The 23,632-nt window shown below is 36.4% G+C and overlaps 1 protein-coding gene across 2 annotated transcripts in view; it reads right to left on the bottom strand.

The window, feature by feature from the left end:
* The window catches only part of EIF5B (eukaryotic translation initiation factor 5B), an 83,886-nt gene that overhangs the window by 55,433 nt on the left and 4,821 nt on the right, over positions 1-23,632 (bottom strand). The gene's annotated exons all lie outside the window — the stretch shown is intronic.

The raw sequence follows: 23,632 nt of genomic DNA on the forward strand, positions 1-23,632 counted from the left end.
AGCCAAATTTTAATGCATTAGGAATGTGTCACTAAATAACACACACAAAATAACCAAACATTCAGAACCAGCTCATAACCTTTTTACATTCCTATTTCCGTTTCTGGTTCCATCATACAATGTCCTCACCTATCAATATTACTTGAAGTAAACCCAACTAAGTTTCAGTTAAAACCTACAGAAAACCAAGGAGGTCAGTCTGAGATGGACAGTAGAAAAAGATGAATCCAAATAAATGATATAGTAAGAAAACCAAGACCTCATGCAACATGGCCCCCACTGATGGATGCCTTGTTATAAAGAGGCTTCCTTTCAGTAAAGAGAATTTCTAAAGAGCCTTAACTATATGATAAATATAGTTTTAAGATTATATTAGAAGACATGGAGGATATAGGATTCATCCTCAAAGAGCTTAAAAGAGACAGACAGCAAACCAGTAAACCAGGAATTGGAAAATGCTAAATGCCATAAAGAAATTTAATGCTTTTATAAACTGTTGGCCAGGCACGAAAAGTACAAATACCCAGAGACAATCATGTGCATGGGGCAGCAGGAGGACTCATAAAAGGGTATCTAAACCAACTGAAAAGTGTGTTATACGTTATGAATTTCTTGACCCCATCCAAAATCTAGGAAACCAGAAATAGGTGAGAGCTAGGCAGTGTATTTTTTAAGCTATCCCAGGTGATTGTGGGTCAGATTTGAACAGTTACTCTTTTAATAAGTGAAGAAACTGAAGCACAGAAAAGTTGTCCAGGATCACACAAGGCTGAGACAGGATTTGAACCCAGAAAGTTTGATGCCATAGTTAGGCACTCTTAACCAAGATGACATCATCAAATGTGCATCTTAGGAAGAAGCTACCTCAAGTAGGAGGTAGGACAGAATCCCAACTAATTAGGAAGCAGGAAGACCAGATAGAGAGCTTTCACAGTTAACTGTGATGAGAAGGGATGAGCACCTGACTCGCAGCAGTGGCAGCAAGATGAAGATGTGTCAGATAAATATGAAGGGGGTCAAGCAGCAACACTCAGGTGACCGGCTGGATGTATACAGAGAGGAGGGAGGAATCAAGAGCGATTCTTAGGTCTGACTGGTAACAGACACCTAAGTCTGGCCCAGCAAACCAGCAGTGTCTCCAAAAGCATTTCTGCCAACATTTCACAGCTTCGAGAACAGGGTGAGATAGGAAGGTGGTTAATGACTGAAGCATTACACCTCACCCCTAAAACTTTGCCAGCCCTCACCCAAACTATATTCATCTCATCAAGACAGAGTGACTGGCTCTATTTCCAGGGTAGTTATTAACAAACATCTCTAGAATAACATGATATATAGGACCACATTTGTATGTTGTTGACTTTGAAAGGCTTCTTCTGGCTGGTAATAAAAGAGTAACAGTTTCAGTGCTTGTTGTCTATCAGGCAATGTGTTCACTAACCACTAGAAATATTGCATGTCATTTATTGCTCATAACAACTCTATGAAGCTTAAAGATGATAAAGAATTTACAAAGGCCACCCATCTAGAAAGTAGCATACCAGGGACTCAAGCCCAAATCTGACACCAGAATTGTACTACCTTCCTAGAAAACAGAAAATAATCAAGTTTCTGAAAAAGTATTAGTTTGAAAAATTCAAACATCTATAAAATGTATCAGTGACATAGAACATGACTTACCATTCTTAATTACAATGGTTTCTAAAGGGTTCCTGGAAGTGCACTGCACTTCTAGCCCGACACAGGGTCCTAAAGTCAACCATATTACTGACTAGACATGACACTGACATACATATGAAATCAGTGATTTAATTTCAAACTTTAAACCATACTCTACCTACGTTTTCAGCCTTACTTCTATACTTACCCACTATAAACTACAGCTTTAAGATTTCAGTACACTAGATTCACATCTAAAATACATTCATGTTGATACTGAAAGCTTTCAAATCTTTAAGGAATCTGCAAAAATATTTTTCTGCAAGTGTGTCTTTCTGTAGACCACTTTTTCCTTTATCAAAGCTATCAGAGTCCTATTAATATTTTCCATTACATCCCTTAATCCTTTATACTAAACTTACTACATACAGACTTAGAGGAATAAAAGGCAATTTCCTATTGTATTCAACTCAGTGTTTTCACATGCCATATTCTTCCAGCAAGATAGAAAAATGTTACAACTTAATGGCCTTAAAAAATGAAACTACTAAAAGTACTGTCTTGTATGTGTTGCTTTTTAAGAAACAGCCAAAGTATTTTCTAAAGTGGCTTTACCAATTAATATTCACACCAGCCACGTATGCAGATATCCATTTTTTCCATATCCCAGTCAGTATTTGGTATTATGGCTACCTTTCCTTGAAGCTGTCCTAATAGATATGTGGTGGTATCTCATCATAGTCTTCATTTCCATTTCCTTAAAGGCTAATGAAGTTAAATTTTTTCATGTGCTTATTTGACATTCATATATATTATTCAGTGAAATGTCTCCTATCTTTTGCCCTTTGTCTAATTGGATTTGTTTTCTTTTGAAGCTGAGTTTGGAGAACTCTTTATATGTTCTATATATGAGTCATTGATCAAATATGTGGTTCACACATATCTTCTCCTAGTCTGTTGCTTGCCTTTTCATCCACTAACAGGGTTTTTTTATCAGAGCAAAAATTTTGAATTTTCATGAGTATCATTTATCAAGGTTTTTCTCTATGGATCATGCTTTTGGTGTCATGACCAAGAACTTTTCACCAAGCTCTAGGTCCTGAAAATTTTTACATGTTATCTTCTAAAAGTTGCATACTTTAATGTTTATTTAAATCTATCATCCATTTTGATCTTTTTTTGTCTGTGGGCACCCAACTGTTCCTGCAACATTTTATACTATTCATCCCTACACTGAATTGCTTTTGCACCTCTGTCAAAAATCGGCTGTACCTGTGTAGGCTATTTCTGTGTTCTCTATTCTGCTCTACTGATCTATGTATGTGTCTTTCCCTCTGGCACTAACACACTGTCATGATTAATATCACTATATTAGAAGTCTTAAAATCAGGTCAAGTCATTCCTTCCACTTTATTCATTAGCAGAACTGTTTTATCTATTCTTAATTCCTTTGATTTTTTCAAATAATTTAAAAATAATCTTGTATACATCTACAAAAAAAATCTTGCTGATATTTTAACAGAAATTATGTTAGCTGTATATGAATTTGAAGAGAACTGACATCTTTATTATGCTGAGTCTTCCAATCCATGAACACAGGATGTCTCTCCATTTATTTAGATCTTTCATTTATTTTATCAGCATTTTCACAAAACTAGTATTTTTTTAATTGGAAGCAGTATTTTAAATTTCAGTTTCTCCATGCTCATTACTATTGGGTCGTCAGAAAAGTCATGATGCATTTTTGCAATGAAAAACGTAGAAAAAATATGTCATGACTTTTCTGACAACCTAATAATAATATACAGAAGAATAACTAAATTTTTTGTTGATCTGGTACACTGCCACCCTGTTGAACTCACTTATTAGTTCTAAGAGTTTTATAATAGATCCTTTTGAGATTTTCTAGATACATCATGCCATCATGCATATAATAACAGTTGTATTTGTTCCTTTCTGATCCATGTCTTTTTTCTTTCTTTACTGCATGAGCTAGAACTTTAAGTGCTATGTTGAATAGCAGCGGTAAAAGTGAACATCCTTGTCTTGTTCCTAATTTCAGGGGAAAGCATTCAGTTTTCCACTTCTAAATACAGAGGGTGCCAAAAAAAATGTATGCACATTTTAAGAAAGGAAAACTGTATTAAAATTGTAATACTCAATATATACCGATAAAAAAAGATGAATACAAGTCACGTTTGACTTCTGCAATTACAAGAGGTGCTCAAAGTGGTTCCCATCAGCATCCAGGCACTTCTGATTACGGCAAACTACTGCTTGAGCAATGATGACCAAAGTGTCCACTTGTATACATTTTTTAGGCTCCCCTGGTACGTTAGCTATAGATTTTTTGGTAGATATTCTTTGTCAGGTTGAAGAAGTTTCCCTCTATTCCTAGTTTTCTGTCTTTTTATCTTGAATAGGTGATGAATCTTGTCAGTTTTCTACATCAATCAGTGAAATCATGTAATTTTTCCTCTTTAACCTTTAATATGATGGATTACATTGGTTAATTTTTGAATATTGAAAAAGTCTTGTAGCCCCTTAATTCACTCCACTTGGCCATGATATATACTTCCTTTTACATAATGCTAAGATGTATTGGTACTCAGTTCTACTTGCTAATATTTTATTAGCAACTTTTGCTATCTATAGAGGATGTCAGTTTGTAGTTTTCTTTTTTGTATACTATCTTTGACTGGCTTTTGGTATCAGGGTGATACTCATTTCATAAAAAGACTGGGAAGGGTCTCCTCTTCTATTTTTCTAGAAATGATTATACAGATTAGTTCTTTAAACATTTGGTAGAAATCTCCAGTAAAACCATCTGAGTTTGGAGATTTATTTTTCAGGACATTTTAAATTATGAGTTCAATTTCTTTAATAGGTATAAGGATACTCAAATTGTCTATTTCACCTTGGTGAGTTTTGATGTTACTTTTGAGAAATTAGTCCATTTTATCTAAGTTATCACATGTATGTATACAAACTTGCCCACAGTATTTCTTCTTATTCTCTTGCTGTACATCTATAATGATATCCCCTATTACATCCCTGAAAAAAAGCCTATATCTAATAAACAAATTGAGTCACTAATTAATAACCCTCCAAAAGAAGAAAAAACTAGGCCCAGGTAATTTTACTGGAGAATTATGGCAAATTTAAGGAAGAAATGAAACTAATTCTCCGCATTCTCTAGAAAACAGAAGCAGAGTCTTCCTAACTCATTCTACGAGGCCAGCATTATCCCATTAACAAAACCAAAAACAGTATAAGGAAAGCTATTATTACAAACATCTCTCATGAACAAACATAAAAATCCTCAACAAAACATTAGCAAACTGAATCCAACAATGTACAAAATGAATTAACACCATGATCAAATGAGACTTATTCCAGATGTGCAAGGTTTAAATATAGGAAATAGTGTGAACTGTATGCCAACAAATTAGATAAGTTAGATGAACTGGGCAAATTCCTAGAAAAACAAACTGCTAAAAAATTATTCAAAATCTGAATACACTTATAACAAGTAAAGCAACTGAGTTATTAACTTAAACATTTCCCACTAAGAAAAGCCCAGGCCAGATGGCTTCACTGGTGAATTCTAGGAAACATTTAAAAAATTAATATCAGTCCTTCACAAACTCTATTAAAAAAACAAAACAAACAAACAAAAAAAAAAAAAAACAGGAGGGGAACTAAGGCCAATATTATCCAGATAACAAAACTAGACAAAGATATCACAAGAAAAAGTACAGATGAGTATTTGTGTGTATATACAAATATTCTCAACACAATACTATCAAACCAAATCCAGCCACATATAAAGATTATACCCATGACCAAGTAGAATTTAGTCCAGGAACACAAGATTGGGTTCAATGTATGAAAAAGCAATGTTATGAACCACATCAACAGGCTAAAGAGAAAAAAAAATCATATGATCATATCAACTGACACAGAAAAATGCATTTTACAAAATCTAACACCTATTCATAAAAACACTCAGTAAACAAGAAACAGAGATCAAGACTTCAACATATAGACTGATGGTCCATGCTCCTGAACTGGAAGACTTAATATTGTTAAGATGTCAATTCTTGCAAACAAAGACTTCGCCAATAAATAGGGCTGCAGACGTGTCTCATTTGTGAATATTCATACAAAAATCCTAAATAAATTATGAGACACTAAAAAAAAAAAAAAGCAATACACCCACCTTAATCTACAGTCAATGCATTCTCAATCAAACCCACAGTAAAGGGCCGGCTGAGTGGCGCATTGGTTAGGAGCTGGCTTGAGATGCCAGCTCTAAGCAGCAGGGTCCTGGTTCGGATCCCACATGAGGGCCAGAGACGCTGCGCCCTCTACAGCTAAGATGGTGAAGGACAGCTCGACCTAGAGCTGGGCTGCAGTAAGTCGCCGGCAACAGCGTAGGCTGCAGGGGGGCTGGCTGGCAGCAGGCGTGAGCTTTTGGATGGCGAGCGACTGCCTCAACCAGGAAAAGAGCAATGATAATACCAACACGGGCCAGTGAAGCGACGTCCTCCACAACTAGACTGAAGAACGAAAGGGCAGCAACTTGTCTGTTCCCCTCCCCCAATTCCCCAATAAAACTTAAAAAAAAAACAACCCAGTAAATTATTTTGTAGATATCAACAAACTGATTCTACAGTAAATGGAAAAACAAAAGACTTACAATAGTCAACACAATATGAAGAACAAAGTCAGAGCACCCATTACCCTATTTCAAGACTTAACTATAAAGCTAACATCAAGCAGTGACTATTGGTTAAAGAATAGACAAGTAGGTCAATGTAACAGAACAGTCAGCTCAGTAATAGACCCACACAAATACTGTTATCTGATCTATGACAAATGTGCAAAAGCAATTCAATGGAGACAGGATAATCCTTTCACTATTTGGTGCAGGAAGAACTGGTTGTCCATATGCCAAAAAAGAAAAAAAACTAAGATGCAAAATTTGTTGACCTTGGGTTTGGCAAAAAGGTTTAAGAAAAAAAGCAGAACCCATAAAAAATTATAATTTAGACTACTAAAATTAAAAACTTCTGCTCTGAGGATACTGATAAAAAGATGAAAGCACAAACCACACACTAGGAGAAAATATTTGCAAAACCCTACTGGCTAAAGGACTTATATTCAAAATATAGGAAAAAAAATCTTAAAACTCAACAATAAGAATCCAATTAAAATATGCGTAAAGATCTTAACAGTCACATAGAAATGCTCAAAATCATTTGTCATTAGGGAAATGCAAATGAAAACAGGAGACAGCACTACACACCTACCAGAATTACTAAAATCCAAGGAACACACAGTGTCAACTGCTGGTGGCAATGCAAAATGGCTGATTCTAAGCCTGGGGCAGGACATATACAAGACAAATCTGGAGCATCTTGTAATGAAGCCTGGAGCATCATGTAATTTCTGAAAATATCGAAGTGATTAACCTCTCTCCGCCCTCCACACACACAATGATGAGTGTATAACAACAAAAGGGATGTAGAAGCCAACTAAAAGAGCTCTCACTGGCCAATGGCAGCAACAAATCAATCTGTTAATTAGAGCAACAAATTAACAAATCATTAGATTATAAGCCAAAGTATAAAATATCCACAAATCCATTATGATAGAGCTAAAGGATTGAATAAATGGTGGTGAGACAAATCTCCCATGCAGAATTCTAAATTAGTCTGCAGACACTCCACTCTCAAGGAAGTGGATGGTAATTTCCCACTTCTTGACTACGCAGTGATTTTCTTCCAAGAAGTACAGTGATAAAAAAGGGAGAAAAGAGTAACTTTATAGTACAGAAGCCTGACAAACGCTACCTCAGGTGATCAAAGTCAATAGCAGTGATATGAACCTGAGAAACTATCACAGACAGGAGAAGTCCAAGGAGAAAAGGCTACTAAATGTAATGTGGTATTTATCTTGTATAGGAGCAGGTATAGGACAGTAGGTAAAAACTAAAGAAATCTTTATAATGTATGCAACCTAGTTAATAACATCAATATTGCTTCCTTAACTTTAACAAATGTAATATACTAATATAAGATATGAATAATAGGGAAAACTGGGTTTGAGATATATGAGAATGCTGTAGTACTTTCTTCACAATTTTTCTGTAAATCTTAACTTCTAAAAAGTAATTTTAAAACCTGAGCGGGGATGGGGCCAGTAAAGTGGCTCAGTTGGTTGAGTTAGCTTAAGAGTGCGAGCTCTGAGCAACAGGGCCGCCAGTTCAATTCCCACACGGGCCAGTGAGGCTGCGCCCAAGCTGAACTGCCATTGAGCTACCAACAGGTGGCAGGATGGCTCAGCTGGTGAGAGCACATGCTCCTAACAACAAGACTGCCTGTTCGATGGTGGACTACGCCCACCTGCAACTAAGACTGAACTCGGCACCTTGAGCTGAGCTGCCACCCGGATGGCTCAGTGATAGAGCACGTGCTCTTAACAACAAGACTGCTGGATTCTACTCCAGCATGAGATGGTGGCTATGCCCACCCGCAACTAAGATTGTAACACAGCACCTTGAGCTTATCGGCCAAGAGCTGCCGACGGGCAGCCAGATGGCTACTGGCGCCCTCCACACTAAGACTGAAGAACAACAACTTGGCTGGTCCCCCTCCACAATTCCCCAACACTGTTCCTCTCCCCCAATTCCCCAATTAAAAAAACAAACAAACAAAAAACCTGAGGGGGGGGGGAACCCGTATCATTTAAATCACTTCAAGGAAAATAAAATACTTTGGTATAAATCTAACAAAGCATGTATAGGACTTGTATGCTGAAAATTACAAAATGCTGATAAAAGAAATCCAAAACAACCTACATAAAATGGAGAGATATACCATATTCATGGACTAGAGGATTCAACATAGTAAAGATATCAACTTCTCCAAAAATGACATGCAGGTTTAAGGCAATTCCAATCAAAATCCCAGGAGATTTTGGGGACATAGCCAATATAGATAAGACTACTCTAAAATTTACATGGAAAGCCAAAGGAACTAGAATACTTAGAACTTGGAAAAAATAAATACAAGAAAACACTTTACCAGATTTCAAGACTAAATATATAGCTACAATAACCAAAAGTGTGTGGTACTGGCTGAGGGACAGGCACAGAGATCAACAGAACAAAGAACCTGAAAATAGCCCCCACAGAAGTATGGCCACCTGATTTTTGACAAAGTTGCAAAAAAGCAATTGAAGGAAAAACAGCCTTTTTCAACAAATGCTGCGGAAGTAAATGGACACACATACATACAAAAAATAATAATAATTTCAACCTCACTACTTATACAAAAATGAACTCAACATACATGGCAGACCTAAATGAAAAACACAAAAGTAAACGCCTTTCAGAAAAAAAAGTAGAAAATCTTAGGGATCTTGCACTAAGCAGAGAGTTTTTAAGACATGAAATTAGAAGCACAATCTAAAAAACTGGACTTCGGGCCGGCCGAGTGGCTCAGTTGGTTAAGAGCTTGCTCAAGAGTTGGAGCTCTGAGCAACAGCGGTTCGATTCCCGGCCCGAGCTGAGTAGCCGCTGAGCTGCCAAGAGGTGGCAGGATGGCTCAGCTTAAAAATAAATAAATAAATAAAAATTTAAAAAAAATAAAAACTGGACTTCCATCAAAATTAAAAACTTTTTCTGTGCAAAGGCCATATGAAGGGGATGAAAAAACAAGCTACAACATGGGAGAAAATATTTGCAGGCCACATATCTAAAAGAGGACTAGTACCTAGAATATATAAAGAACTCTCAAAATTCAATTGTGAAAGTCCAAACAATCCTTAGAAAATGGACAAAAGGCATGAAAAGACATTGCACTGAAGATCATTTACAGATGGCAAATAAAGGATGTGCCACATCATTAGCCATTTGGGAGATGCAGCTTAAAATCACAATGGGCTATTACTACACACCAATTAGAATACCTTCCCCCGCAAAAAACAGTGATAATAACCAAGGTCAGTGAGGATGTGGAGAATGTGGATCACCCATACATCGCTGGTGGAAGCAGCCAGTCTGGGAAAGTGTCCATCCTTTTCTTGTAAAACTGAAAACGTACTTACCATTTGACCCAGCAATGCTCTTACACAATGATCCCTGAGTAATGAAAATGTATCTCATGCAGAAACTTGTAGACAAGTATTTGTAGTGACTTCATTTGCAATTGCGAAAAACTGGGAACAGCCCACATGGCCTTTAATGGGTCATTGGTTAAATAAACTGTGGATCACCCCCATTCCATGGAATACTACTCCGCGATAAAATGGAATGAATTATCAATATATGCAACAGCTGGGGTGGATCTCAAGAGAATTAGGCTGAGTGGAAAGAAGCCAATCCCCAAAGATTACACACATAAAGAAAAAATTAGAGAAATGTAGACCATATTCATAGTTACCAGGAGTCAAGGACAAACAGGGGAGGAGAGGTGCACAGAAGGAGATAGGTATGGTTACAGATGGCCAACTTGAGGATCCTTATAGTGACATTCTGTATTTTGACTGGTAGTGAATACACAATCTACACATGATAATATTGTATAGCCCTAACACACAAACACACATGTGCCAGTACAAGTGAAACTGGTCAAAGATGAGTACGACCAGAGAATTATAGCAATGTCAATATCCAGGTTGTGATACTGCTCAGTTCTGACAGATGTTACCATGGGGGAAACGGGTGATGATACAGAGATCTCTCTTTATTTCTTACAGCTGCATGTGAATGAATCTACATTATCTTCAAATTTCAATTTAAAAAACCAAACACTGTTAAAATGAAAAGGCAAGGCACAGACTGAAACGAAATTTGCAATATATAAATCTGATAAAGGGTTTGTCTATGATATACAGTGAATTCCTATAATCCAATGTTTTAAAACACATTCTTTAAATGGGCAAATGATATGAACAGACACTTAACCAAATGAGATAAAAGAATGGCAAATAAACACATGACAAGATAGTCAATATCACTAACTACTAAGGAAATGCAAATCAAAACCACAATGAGATGCCACTACACAGCTGGAAGAATGAGTAAAATTAAGGTCCAATAACATGATAACACTAAGTGTTGTGAGAAGGTGTGGAGCAACAGGAACACATCCCTAGAGAAAATGCAAACATGGCACAGCCACTTTGGAAGAGACAGTTTGGCAGTTTCTTGAAGTGAAACATACACTTACCACACGACCCAGCAATCCCACTCCTAGGTATTTACCTAAGAGAAATGAAAACATATGTCCACACAAAGACTTGTACTCAAATGTTCATAGCAGCTTTAGAAATAATCACAAGAAGCTGGAAACAATGGAAATATCCATCTACCAGGTAATTGCTAAACAAATTGTCATCTACCCACGCAATGATAAAAGGAAAGAACGTTACACACACCAACATGGATGGATCTCAAAAGTATATTAAGCGAAACCCAGCCAATCAATCAAGGCTTCATCTACTTATGTGATTTTCCAGAAAAGGGAAAACTACAATGACCGGGGTAGGGGGGGAAGGAAGAAAAAAAAAAAAAAAGGCAAAAACTACAGTGATTTCTGGCCAAAGCCAGCTATATGGAGAGAGGACTGCCTACAAAGGGTCATAAGGGCACTTTTTGAGTTAATGGAAATATTCTGTATCGTAATTGTGCTGAAGGATGCCCAATTGTATACATTCATCAAAACTCATCAACTACACACTTGAAATTTGTGAATTTTATTTTAGGTCAATTATACCTCAAAAAAATGTGTTAATTTGAATTTCTTGGAATATTATAAAAACAGTTGAGAAGTTACAGAATACATTTATCAGTTCACTGAAAACAAGTTAAACTTATTTAAACCTAACATAAATCATTTACCCATTTTTATAAGTTATGACAAGAATAAATCCCTAATATTTTCCTAAAACCTTAATTTCTATTAACACGGTATAATGTATAGCTAAAATGATGTTACTATGACAAAATCTTTTTAAAACTTAGTATTTATTAATTGTGTATGCAGGTACGTACCCAACTTTGGTGTTTGGCTTTTTGGATTAAATAAAAATCATGTATAAAAATAAGACATACTTCATTTTGAGACCAATATAGTATAAAGCCTTTCAAAGACATATAACATTACAAAAAAACTTTTCACTGCAAAGTAAAAGGAAAATTAACCTATGTGCAAACATCTTCAGTCCCAAACTTGGCAAACATTACTTAATAAAGACAGGCATTTTCCACTGAAAAGTTGAATTAATGCAAAGTTAGACAAGAACAAAGGAAATCCAATTCCTTACCAAATTACTCATAATTCAAAATCTCCAATTAGTAAGACTCTCCTACCAAGCCCTCTTCTCCACTGCCTCTTTACCTCCAGTGGAGGTTTTACAACCTGGACCAAAATTTCTCTGACACTCTGAGAGGTGAGAGGTCTATGTCCCTTCCCCTTCAATGTGGGGCTGTGTAAACTGTCTGATCAACAGACTATGGCAGAAATGATGACAGTTCTGGGCCCAGACCTTAAGCAGCTTCTACTTCACTGCCAAGCTAATGAGACTGTCCAGGCCACAGAGAGGTCAAATATAGGTGGTTCCAGCTCAGGTCCCAACCACCAGACGTGAAAGACAAAGTGAGTGAGTGAGGTGAGGGAGGTTTTAAGATGACTCCATCACAGCTGCCATTTATCTGCAACCAAATGAAAGATTCCAAATGAGAGCTACCTAACTGAGCCCAGTCAACCTTAAGAATGAAGAGATAATGATTTTCATTGTTTTAAGCAGCTAAGTTTGGGATGACTTGCTCACGATACAATAATAACTGGAGCACCCACGTATTTTTTCCTATTCCTAATCAGTGCCAGGGCCTACAGAAACAGAAAGCGCATCGTTGATGAAAGGAGGTAAAATCCAAACCACACCACTCCTTCCTCTCTCCCAATCCCCAAGTTGACAACCATAAACTGTCCCTAATCTCTGAGGGAAGAAATGGTTACCCCCCTTCTCACTTGAGTTTAGTTTCTGCTCCTCCCTTGCTCTTAACAGCAGCAAACCAGAGGAAAAGCATAAGGAGAAACTCCGTTCTCTGCGCCTAACTCTATCCCAGTAGCACCAGCAGCAACCAGGGAAACAGGGAAATCCAGTCCTGCCTTTTCCACAGGAAGCCTTTCTTTTCTTACCCAGCACTCACTCCTTAATCATCAACAGTTACAGATGCAAAGAAAAAAAAACATGACAAAGGAAAGGCACAGAAGTCTTTGTTCCTCACTAGATCCCACCACTTGCACAACCGCAGACCCCAACCCACTCCCTCAATGGAGTTTTACCTAAAGTACCATAACCTGTTAATAAATGCAGAGCTATCTGAATTTATTCACATGTCAAAAAAAAAACAAAATGCCCGCTCTCTTCACTTACAATTTCCTTGTGAACTATTGGGTTGTCAGAAAAAGCATGACGTATTTTTTCTGTTTTTCGTTGCAAAAATGCGTCATGACTTTTCCGACAACCCGTAGTCTTGACACCTTTGAAAGGGCTGTGAAACCACACTGCTCCTTACACTGTACAATGCAAGGGAAACAGAATGTGTCTTATCATGTTCTAAAAAATTCGACCCAATTCTTCACTTTCTAAATAGCTGATACGTTAAGTGACAAGAATACAAGAGCAAGTGGAAGCATTATCTTGCAGACTCTCAAATATACATCATCTAAGTTCATACATATTATAGATTCCAACGTGTCTAACTATAAAATCTGTCTAGGACAGCTTTTTCAAACTGGAGTGAGGACCCTCAATGGGGAGGAGGGGAAAACACGGGATTATGGGTGATTTCAGAAGCCTGAAACGTCCTTCCAGTAACTTGTTTTATCTGCTTTTAATTTTGATAATATTTAAGAGAAACATGCCATAAACTACATGGATGGCCACCTTATCATGGTGTACTGTCAGAGCATCAACCCAAGCTTTCATTTATAAATCTCCACTAAGTTGCTTCACGTTGGTAGAAAAGATCAAATGGACTTAATATGTAAATTAAACGTTTTTGCCAAGAGAAGGTAATATACACGTAATACAAAGCTCAAAATCATAAGTTCAAACTGAAAAACGTATTAGAAAAATGGAGCCCTTCCTATTATGTATGAGCATGTTGAACTGAAAAGTCCATTATAGAAGGCAATACATTCACAATAAAATGGTCATTTAGATCCTACTATTCAAAAAAATAATTCCAAGATAAGCAACATCGGTATCACCTCATTAAAAATGCAAAATTTCAGGCCCCACCCCAGACTTACTGAATCAAAATCTCCATTCAAACAAGATCCACAGGTTAACCACCTGCACATTCAAGTTTGAAAAGCACTGATTTAGAATCAACACCACAGTACCATCCTTCGCATCAATGATGCAAACTTCAACTTCTAAAAACTGCGTATTTGTTACTATTTGATGTAAGAGTATTTTGGGTTTCATCGTTGCATGAGAAACAAGTTTATATCTAGTATCATGGTTGTAGACATATACAGGCAATATTGATAATTTAGGCCAATATTCTCAATTAACACATTAAGACAGGACACAACTGATGCTCTAATCCAGGGGTCGGCAAACTGCGGCTCACGAGCCACATGCGGCTCTTTGGGTAAGTACATGTGGCTCTGAAGTAAAATTGAAAATGAAAATAAAACTATCGTAGTTTCATTTATAAAATTTTTAAAGGATATTATTCACATGATAGAGATTTCATTTGTTTTATGGCTCTCGAATAATTTTTAAGTTGTTGTGAGGGGCAGTATTGGCTCTTCCATCTCAAAAGTATGCCAAACCCTGCTCTAATCTAATCAACCAAATTGAGCACTCATCACTCAATGAAAGAGAACTCACTCATTGTATTCTGTACAAGTAACTCTGGTCCTCCTTAATCAGTTAAAAAGGTTATTCCACCTAATTTACTTTCTATAGTGCCAGGCATAACCAAATAAAAGTTAATAAAATTTTGGCACAGGTAACTACTATCAGGAGAGGATACTTCTCAATGACCAACTTGCTGAACACCATCATTAGAATGGTCTGGCTGCACCTGGGTACAGAATTATTAGGCAACTGAAGCTCTTGAACACTCATCAGCCCTTAGTACTCAAAAGACAGACCACATAGCACACTCCTTGTTCCTTCCAACCTGGCCTGCTCTCCAGATAGCAAATTTAATTAGAAAGGAATCTGAAAGACACATATACTTTAGGAGGCAAATTTGAAATCTCAAGGGTGGCACTCCCATACTTAACCTCAATTCCACAGGCTCCCTTCATGTCCTCTCTGTACATACACCTACTTGCTATATTAAAATGTAAGATCCTTTGAGAACAGGAAAGTCGTCCTTTCTGTATGCCCAATTCACCTCCCTTCTGCAATTAGCAACCAGCAGGGAATGTAACACATTCCAAATAGGCACTATTAAATAAAGAAAAAACTCTATTTTGGAAATGGCAACCACATCTTTCATACAATGGGCAAGTTTCATCACAGCAGCTTAATAAAAATCATGTCTAACTCTATAAACAGTCCCTGTACTTTTGATCCCAGTAAAACTTCCAAACTGAATTTTCTGAAACAGTAAATTCAAATACCAGCTTAAAATCCCACTGAGAGAAAAGTACATGACATTTCCTTTAACAGCACAGACAAGGATTCAATTGTATGTGAATTTTCCAAATGCATGGAAATGCGCCACTTTTTAAAATTTATATTTATGATGTAAACCTTTCTTTTAATTATGTAAACTCCTGAAGTATTTACAAATGTCTAGGGTTGTTTCAAAATAATGGGGAGAGAAAGAGAGTGGGTATTGAGATGAAACAAGGTCATCCATAAATCAGTAATATTTGAAGCTGAGTAACAGACACGTGTTCATTGAACTATTCTACTTCTGTACATGTTCGAAATTTCTCATTTAAGAAAATGTACAGTACAGTACTTGAACTTGGCAATAGATTCTTAAATACAACACCAAAAGTACAAGCAACAACAAAAGTAAATTGGATTTCATCAAAATTAACCATTTTGTAAAAATGATACTATCAAGATAGTGAAGTCAATCCATATAATGGGAGAAAATAGTTACAAGTCATAGATCTAATAACAGTCAAGTATCCAGAAATTATAAAGGACTCTTACAACTCAACAAAAAGAGGAACCAATTTTTAAATGAGTAAAGGATTTGCACTGATATTTGTCCAAAGCAGCTATACAAATGCCCAAAAGTACATAAAAAGATGTTCAACATCATTAGAACCTGGGAACTGTCAATCCAAATCACAGTGAGACATTACTTCACAACCACCAAGGTGACTATTTAAAAATAAAAGTGTTGGCAAAGATATGAAGAAATGGAACCCTTGTACATTGCTGGTGGGAATGTAAAATGTTGCAGCTGCTGTGGAAAAGTGTGGTGGGTCCTCCAAAAGTTAACCATAGAATTACCATCTGACCCACCAATTCCATTCCTAGGTATACACTCCAAAGAAGTGAAAACAGGGACTTAAATACCTGTACACAAATGTTCACACCAGCACTCTTTTCACAATAGCCCAAAGGTGGAAACAATCAAAATGTCCATCATGAGCTGAATAAACATTCTGTAGTATACACATGGAGTATTATACAGCCATAAATTAAACAAAATGTACTATAACATGGATGAACCTCAAAATCATTGTTCTAAGAAAAGAACCCAAACACAACAGATGTTGTTTATATGAAATATCTGGAATAGGTATATGAAAAGACAAAGGAGACTAGTGGTTGCCAGGGGCTCAGAGGCGGCGGCAATATGGGAGTGACTGCTTAATCGGTTCAGCATCTCCTTTGGAGGTGATGAAAATGTTTTGGAACTAGACAGAAGAGATGGCACAACATTGTAAATCTACTAAACGCCAAAGAATGTGCATTTAAAATGAGTAATTTGACATTATGTGAATTTCATATTCCCCCAAAAAATTTCTCACAAATTGATTACTTATTTCATACCAACCCAAATAGGAGTACATTAATATAATTTAACACTTTATTCATCATTCAGGAGCGATCAGTTTGTAGGTTTGCATAAGGATTTTGTCCTTAAACCAAACACTAGTATAGAATGCAGCTGCCACTTACAAGTCTAAGAATTCCCCTCCAATTATATTACCAGTAGACTGATATAACCAAGTTTTGAGAATTCTAAATATGTTCAGAGTGAGAATGTGAATATTTACAGAGAAAAGGAAATAACAATTTTAGCCGGTACCTATAATAAAAGTGTCTTACAAATTCAAGCTACATCACAATAAAATGTAAACTTTGTTTGCAGCATGGTTTGAACAAACCAACTGTGAAAAGCCATTGTGGAGGTGGAAATATGAAGTATGGGCTGGATATTAATCATTAGAGTATCTGTGTTAACTGCACTAGGTAGGATAAGGGTACTGTGGTTATATAAGAAAAAACTTTTGGGGGAGCGTGGTGCTAATAACACCAAGGTTGCCGGTTCAATCCCCGTATGGGCCACTGTGAGCTGTGCCCTCCTTTAAAAAAAAGAAAAACATTTAGAGAGAAAATGTCAAGATGACTATAAAATATGTATTGCAAAAATGGGGACAGAAATGCTAATAATGACTAAATGTAGATGAGTACACAAAGTCTGATAATTAAGTTCACAAACTCATCCTAGAAAAAGTGCTACATGCCTCACTGCTGAATATCACTATGGTCACCTTCGAAGCTTCACCTTGGGAAGCTATGCACTGAAGCCAGCGCCTAGTCCACCCTTCAAAGCAGTTTTGGAACTCTTTTTCTGGAATGGCCATCAGAGCTGTCATCATATTACCCTTGATGTCCTGAATGTCATCATCAAAATGTCTTCCTTTCGATATTTCCTTTATCTTCAGGTAAAGAAAAGTCATCATTGGGGGCCAGATTATGTGAGAAGGAAGGGTGTTCCAATATAGTTATTTGTTTACTGGCTAAAAAACTCCCTCACAGACAGTCCGTGTGAGCTGATGCATTGTCATCATGCAAGAGCCATGAATTGTTGGCGAAAAGTTCAGGTCATTTTCATCTAACTTTTTCACTCAGCCTCCAAAAGCTAACTTTTTCAGCACCTCCAAATAGTAAATTCGGTTAACTGTTTGTCCAGTTGGTACAAATTCATAATGAATAATCCCTCTGATATCAAAAAAGGTTAGCAACATCGTTTTGACTCCTGATTTGGACTGACGGAACTTTTTTGGTTGTGAAAAATTGGATGACTTCCACTGTATACTTTGACGCTTTTTTTCAGGGTCATATTGGAATACCCATGTTTTATCACCAGTGATAACATGGCCCAACACATCATCTTGCCTCTCCAAAAGGTCTTGGCAAACTTCGTCTCTCCTTTGCTTTTGTTCATCAGTGAGCTCCTTCAGGACCATTTTTGCACACACCTTTCTCATGCCAAGATTTTCAGTTAAGATGTTCAATTTCTCTACTGATGTTTACTTTGACTGCTATGCTTCTCACAGTCAGCGGATGACTTTGACGCACAATTGGACGAATTTTTGCAATGCTTTTGTCAATTCTGCTGGTTACTGGCCGCCCTGACCTCTCTTACTCAGTGACATGTTCTCTCCCCTCAGAAAAATGTTTAATCCATTTGTACACTGTTTTCTTCATGCCATTATCCCCATAAACTTAGACTAACATGTCCCTAATATCACTTCCACTCTTGCCAAGTTTAATAAGAAATTTAATGTTTGTTCGTTGCTCTACTTCAAGCTCAGACATTCTCGTGATGGCACACAAAAACAGGCAACATCAATAATGAACGCCACTCAGCAAAACACCACCACACGTCGACACGAACACAGCTGTGAGACACTGATATAGCAAGGTTATGAAACCTTACCGAGCTGTTTCTACAGTGTTTATCAATGTTAAGTGTACAGTGGCAAGTTCACAAACTTAATTGTCAGACTTCGTATGGGGTTTCATTATACTAGCCCCTCAACTTTTCTGTGTGCTTGAAATTTTTATAATAAAAAGTTAAATTTTTAAATAAAAAAAATTACAAAGTTGCATAAACAAAAAGTAAACCTTGGTCTGAATCAAGTAACTACACTTTGACTCATTATTTCCAGAGTTTCATTTCTTTAAAACTTTTGTTAGTGATAAACTTTCTATAATCATTTGACTTTGTAGAGAATTAAATTCTTGAGAGAGCAATGAAAAATCCACTAAGCACGTGTCTATTTTTTTCTAGGTTCATTCCTGACAAGTAATGACTTTAAGGAAAGTAGCAGCCAACCTTAAGTAAAAAGTCACTGACCTGGAGTGGGGGACTATAAAATAAAACTAAAATGATGAAAAACAACACTAGTACTATTCTACAGGTCAGTAAACATTGACTTTGTATATGTAAGGTAAAATTTCAAATCTCACCACTTAAAAAATAGAAATAGCATGTATAAATTCTAACCTGAAAGAAACCAAAGACCTAAATAAACAGAAATACATCATTCCATGTTTATGGATCAGAAGGCATAATATTGGCAATGCTCCCAAAATTAATCTACAGGTGAAATGCAATTCCAATCAAAATTCCAGCTGCCTTTTTTTTTTTTTAACCCCCCCCCAGAAATTGTGAAGCTGACCCTAAAATCTGTATGGAACTGCAAGGGACCCAAAATAGCCAAAACAATCTCAAAAAAGAACTAAGTTAGAGAAATCACACTTTCCAACTTCAAAACCTATAAAGCTATAGTAATCAAGACAGTGTGTGTGGTACTGTTATAAGGATAGACATATAAATCAATGGAACAAAATGGAAAATCCAGAAATAAATCACTACACATATGGTCAATAGATTTCAACAAGGAATTAGAGAAGAAACAGTCTTTTTAACGAAAGGTGCTGGGACCACTGGATATCAACATGCAAAGAATAAAGCTGGCCACCTACCTCACACAATATGTAAAACTTTACATCAAAATAGCTCAGAGGTCTCAATAAGAGCTAAAACTATAAAACCACTAAAAGAAAACATAGCAAATCTTCATGACCTTGGATATGGTGATGGTTTCTTAGATCTGACACCAAAAACATATGCAACCAAAGAAAAAGTAGATAAATCAAACTACAACAAAATTAGAAACTTTTGTGCTACAAATAATACCATCAAGAAAGTGAAACAAGTGAAACCACAACCTCCTATGGAAGAAAAGAAAGACAATCTACAGAATGGGAGGAAATATTTGTAAATCATACCTCATAAAGGATTGGTATCTAGAATATATAAAGAACTTTTCCTAAATAATAAAGAACTCAATTTAAAAATTGGCAAAGGATCTAAACAGACAGTTCTCCAAACAAGATATACAAACGCCCAATAATCACAACATCTTAAACCATCATGGAATGCAAACCAAAATCACAGTAAGATACTTCACATCCACTAGAATGGCAATACAGTAATCAAAAAGTCAGATGGTGAGTGTTGATGAAGACGTAGAGAAACTGTAACTCTAATATACTGTTGGTTGGAACGTAAAATGGAGCCGCAGCTTTGGCAGTTCCTGGAAAAGAGTTAAAATGCTCAGAGTTTCTGAAAAAGTTACGTAAACATAGAGTTAGTTACCCTATGACCCGGCAATTTCACTCCTAGGTATACACCTCCAAAGAACTGAAAACATATGTCGACACAAAAATGTGTACAAGGATTTTTTTATAGGAGTATTATTCATAACAGCCCAAAACTAAACCCCAATGTCCATTAATGGATGACTTGATAAAAATGTGGTATATCTATATAGTAATAGAAAATAAGGACATATGATTCCAGACCTAGAAGAAATTCCAAATGCAATTATCATCAGTAACCATTATTAGCTTCACCAGAGTTCAGTACCTAAAACCTAATGATATAAATTTAATTGTGTTAAAACAATACACAATTGTTATACAAAGTTTATGGTTTAAATGAAGTTTCAGAAACGGAAAAAACTAAACAAACATTTTAAATCTCATTAGAAAGTACACTTCTACCACCAAAGGGAGGTTTGAAAACCAATGATTCTATAAAACTAAAAGTTACCCAGGTGAAAAGTAAGCATTTCTCTAAAAGAATATCTGAAATTTTATATATTATGTCTGAAATGGGAAGGAATGAAACATTAAATCATCATAGATTTCACTTTAAACAGACAGTCCTATGGGATAGGAAGTTATACAGTTAAAAGAAAAATTCTTTAAAGAAATGGTATGGAAGGAGAACTGACTCTGGTTGGTTAACACACAATGTGATATATAGATGATGTATTACAGAATTGTACACCTGAAACCTATGCAACTTTACTAACCATTGTCACCCCAATAAGCTTTAATTAAAAAGAAAAGAAATTCGGCACTGATTGACATATAGACAATGGCTATCATTTTTCTATTCTCCCTCCTTCCTTAAATTCTTAATCTTTAACAGTTGCTTCACCAGTAAAATTCCTATGTAGATATTAATTTATTTAAAGTCTATATTCTGAAATATCAGGATTTCTTCAATCATGTAGAACAGCACAGTAAAAAAAAAAAAAAAGTAGGTTCTTCAGTCAGGTTTGGCTTAATAACTGAGAGTTTCTAAGCCTCACAACGTTATTAGGCTAAATCCCAGTTTCCTCTTCTTTATGTTACATAGTAGCTCTTAGATCTTTATTCTTTTCCCCTAGCTCAGAGTCTCAAACTAGCTACAGCATGTTTATTGGTTCTATCTTAAGTGTTTTCATTATTGAAATTATGTAAATATTGTGATTACTGCTAGGGCAAGTAGTGTACTATGATTATTTCAATACTGTTTAATAAGAGTTCAAAATACCTGTATATTTTGTACTGTAATTTCTCAATAGTACGTATTTGTTACAAGGCATGTTAGAAAAGGAGGGAAAAAGAAATCATTTGTGTGTCACTAAAATATTTAAATGCTGCTGTAATGTCTTTAATTATTCTCCCTACTCTCCCCCACTTTACTATTTACATGTTACAAAGTAACAACCTAATCACAATTTAGTCCTAACCCTTTACACAGCTACTTCTAATAACAGAATTCAATAAGTTGGTCAAACAAAACTATCTTGAAAAATTTTTTTTCCTATTTATCAAAAATGAAAAATTATTACATTAACAGCAAACAAAACTTTAAGATATTTAGAAATAAGCCAAACAAGAAATATTCTACAAACTCAAGTGAAGAAAATGATAAAATTCTATTGATATACAATTAGATTCACCAGAGAAGCCTGTCATATTATTATTTGTTGACCACTATATTTCCAGCACCTAGAACTGTATCTGACACTTAGGTAGACCAATATATTTCTTGAATGGGATAACTGAATACCATAAAGATGTCAAATATACCAAATAATCTAAAATCTTAATGGGATTCCCAATTAAAATCTACCCCAACAGGCTTTTAATAGACCTTGATAAATTCACCTATTACATTAAAAAAAAAATCATAGTGGGTAAAAGAGCAAGAGCATTCACATGGGCAAGCCAACTTGGAAAATGTCTCACAAATGCCTGAATCTGGTTTAGGAGTCCCTAACTCAGCAGTTCTCAAAGTAGTCCCCAGTAGTCCCCAAGACCTCTTCAGGGGCTCTAAACTATTTTCAAAATAATACTAGGAGACTATTAGCCCTTCCATTCTCACTTTCTCCCAACCGTACTGTGGCGTTTTCCAGAGGCCACATGATATGTGATACTGCTACAGACTGAATGCACTAGCAGATGAGAAACAAGCTATCGTCTACTATGATTTGCAAAAATGTTTAACAATACCACTTTTCTCATTACTTTTTGAAAATGATTATTTAACAGTTATTAATATGCATGGGTTTATTTTTTTTTAGAAGATTTTATTGGGGAATTGGGGGAGGGGAACAGACAAGTTGCTGTCCTTTTGGTTCTTCAGTCTAGTTGTGGGGGACGTCGCTTCACTGGCCCAAGTTGGTATTATGATCATTGCGCTCTTCCCAGCTGACGCAGATTGGTTGCCGGCCACTGGACAGCGGCTCATAGCAGCTTACTGCAGCCCACTGCAGCCCCACTGCAGCCTACGCCAGTCACCGGCAACTTACCACAGCCCAGCTCCAAGTCGAGCTATTGTTCACCATCTTAGCTGTAGAGGGCGCAGCGTCACTGGCCCATGTGGAAACCGAACCTGCGGTCCTGCTGCTCAGAGCTCACATTCCCAAGCCAACTGTTAACCAACTGAGCCACTCGGCCGGCCAGCGATGGGTTTATTTTTAAAGTAATAAATACCTTAAGAACTTTTCCATTTAACTGTAATATGGTAAGTATTGATAGATATAATCCACATACACAAAAACCTTTGGGGTTCCTTAGGAATTTAAGAATGCACAGAGGTCTTAGGGCCAAAAAGTCTGAGAACTGCTATTCTAACCTAACCACTGACGCTCAGTTACTCCATTAAACAATGCCTTGCCCACCTTTATAAATCAATTGAAGGATTGGAATAAGTTTAGAAGGATAAGTAAAAAAGCACAATGATACAATGATGCGCAAGTAACATCAAAAGTAGATGCATCAGCATAGAGCTCACCAGTACAGAACAAGATAATAACAAAAGTTTATCATCTGCTTTCTTATTCATTTATAGAAAACTAGGATTTCTTCCCCTCCTGCCACCCAATGATTTCCTAAAGTACAGTGTAGGCACAAGCTAAGTCAAGAGAATTCTCAGATTATGCATTTTTTTTTCCTTTTCTGATTTAAAGTACAAGGTTGGACGATTGAGTTCGCAAACTCATCCTAGAAAAAGTGCTACATACCTCATTGCTGAATATCAGTATGGTATGCATTGACGCCAGCACCTAGTCCACCTTTCAAAGCAGTTTTGGAACTCTTTTTC

Source organism: Hipposideros armiger, unplaced genomic scaffold (assembly GCF_001890085.2).
Source record: "Hipposideros armiger isolate ML-2016 unplaced genomic scaffold, ASM189008v1 scaffold_550, whole genome shotgun sequence".
Taxonomy (NCBI): domain Eukaryota; kingdom Metazoa; phylum Chordata; class Mammalia; order Chiroptera; family Hipposideridae; genus Hipposideros; species Hipposideros armiger.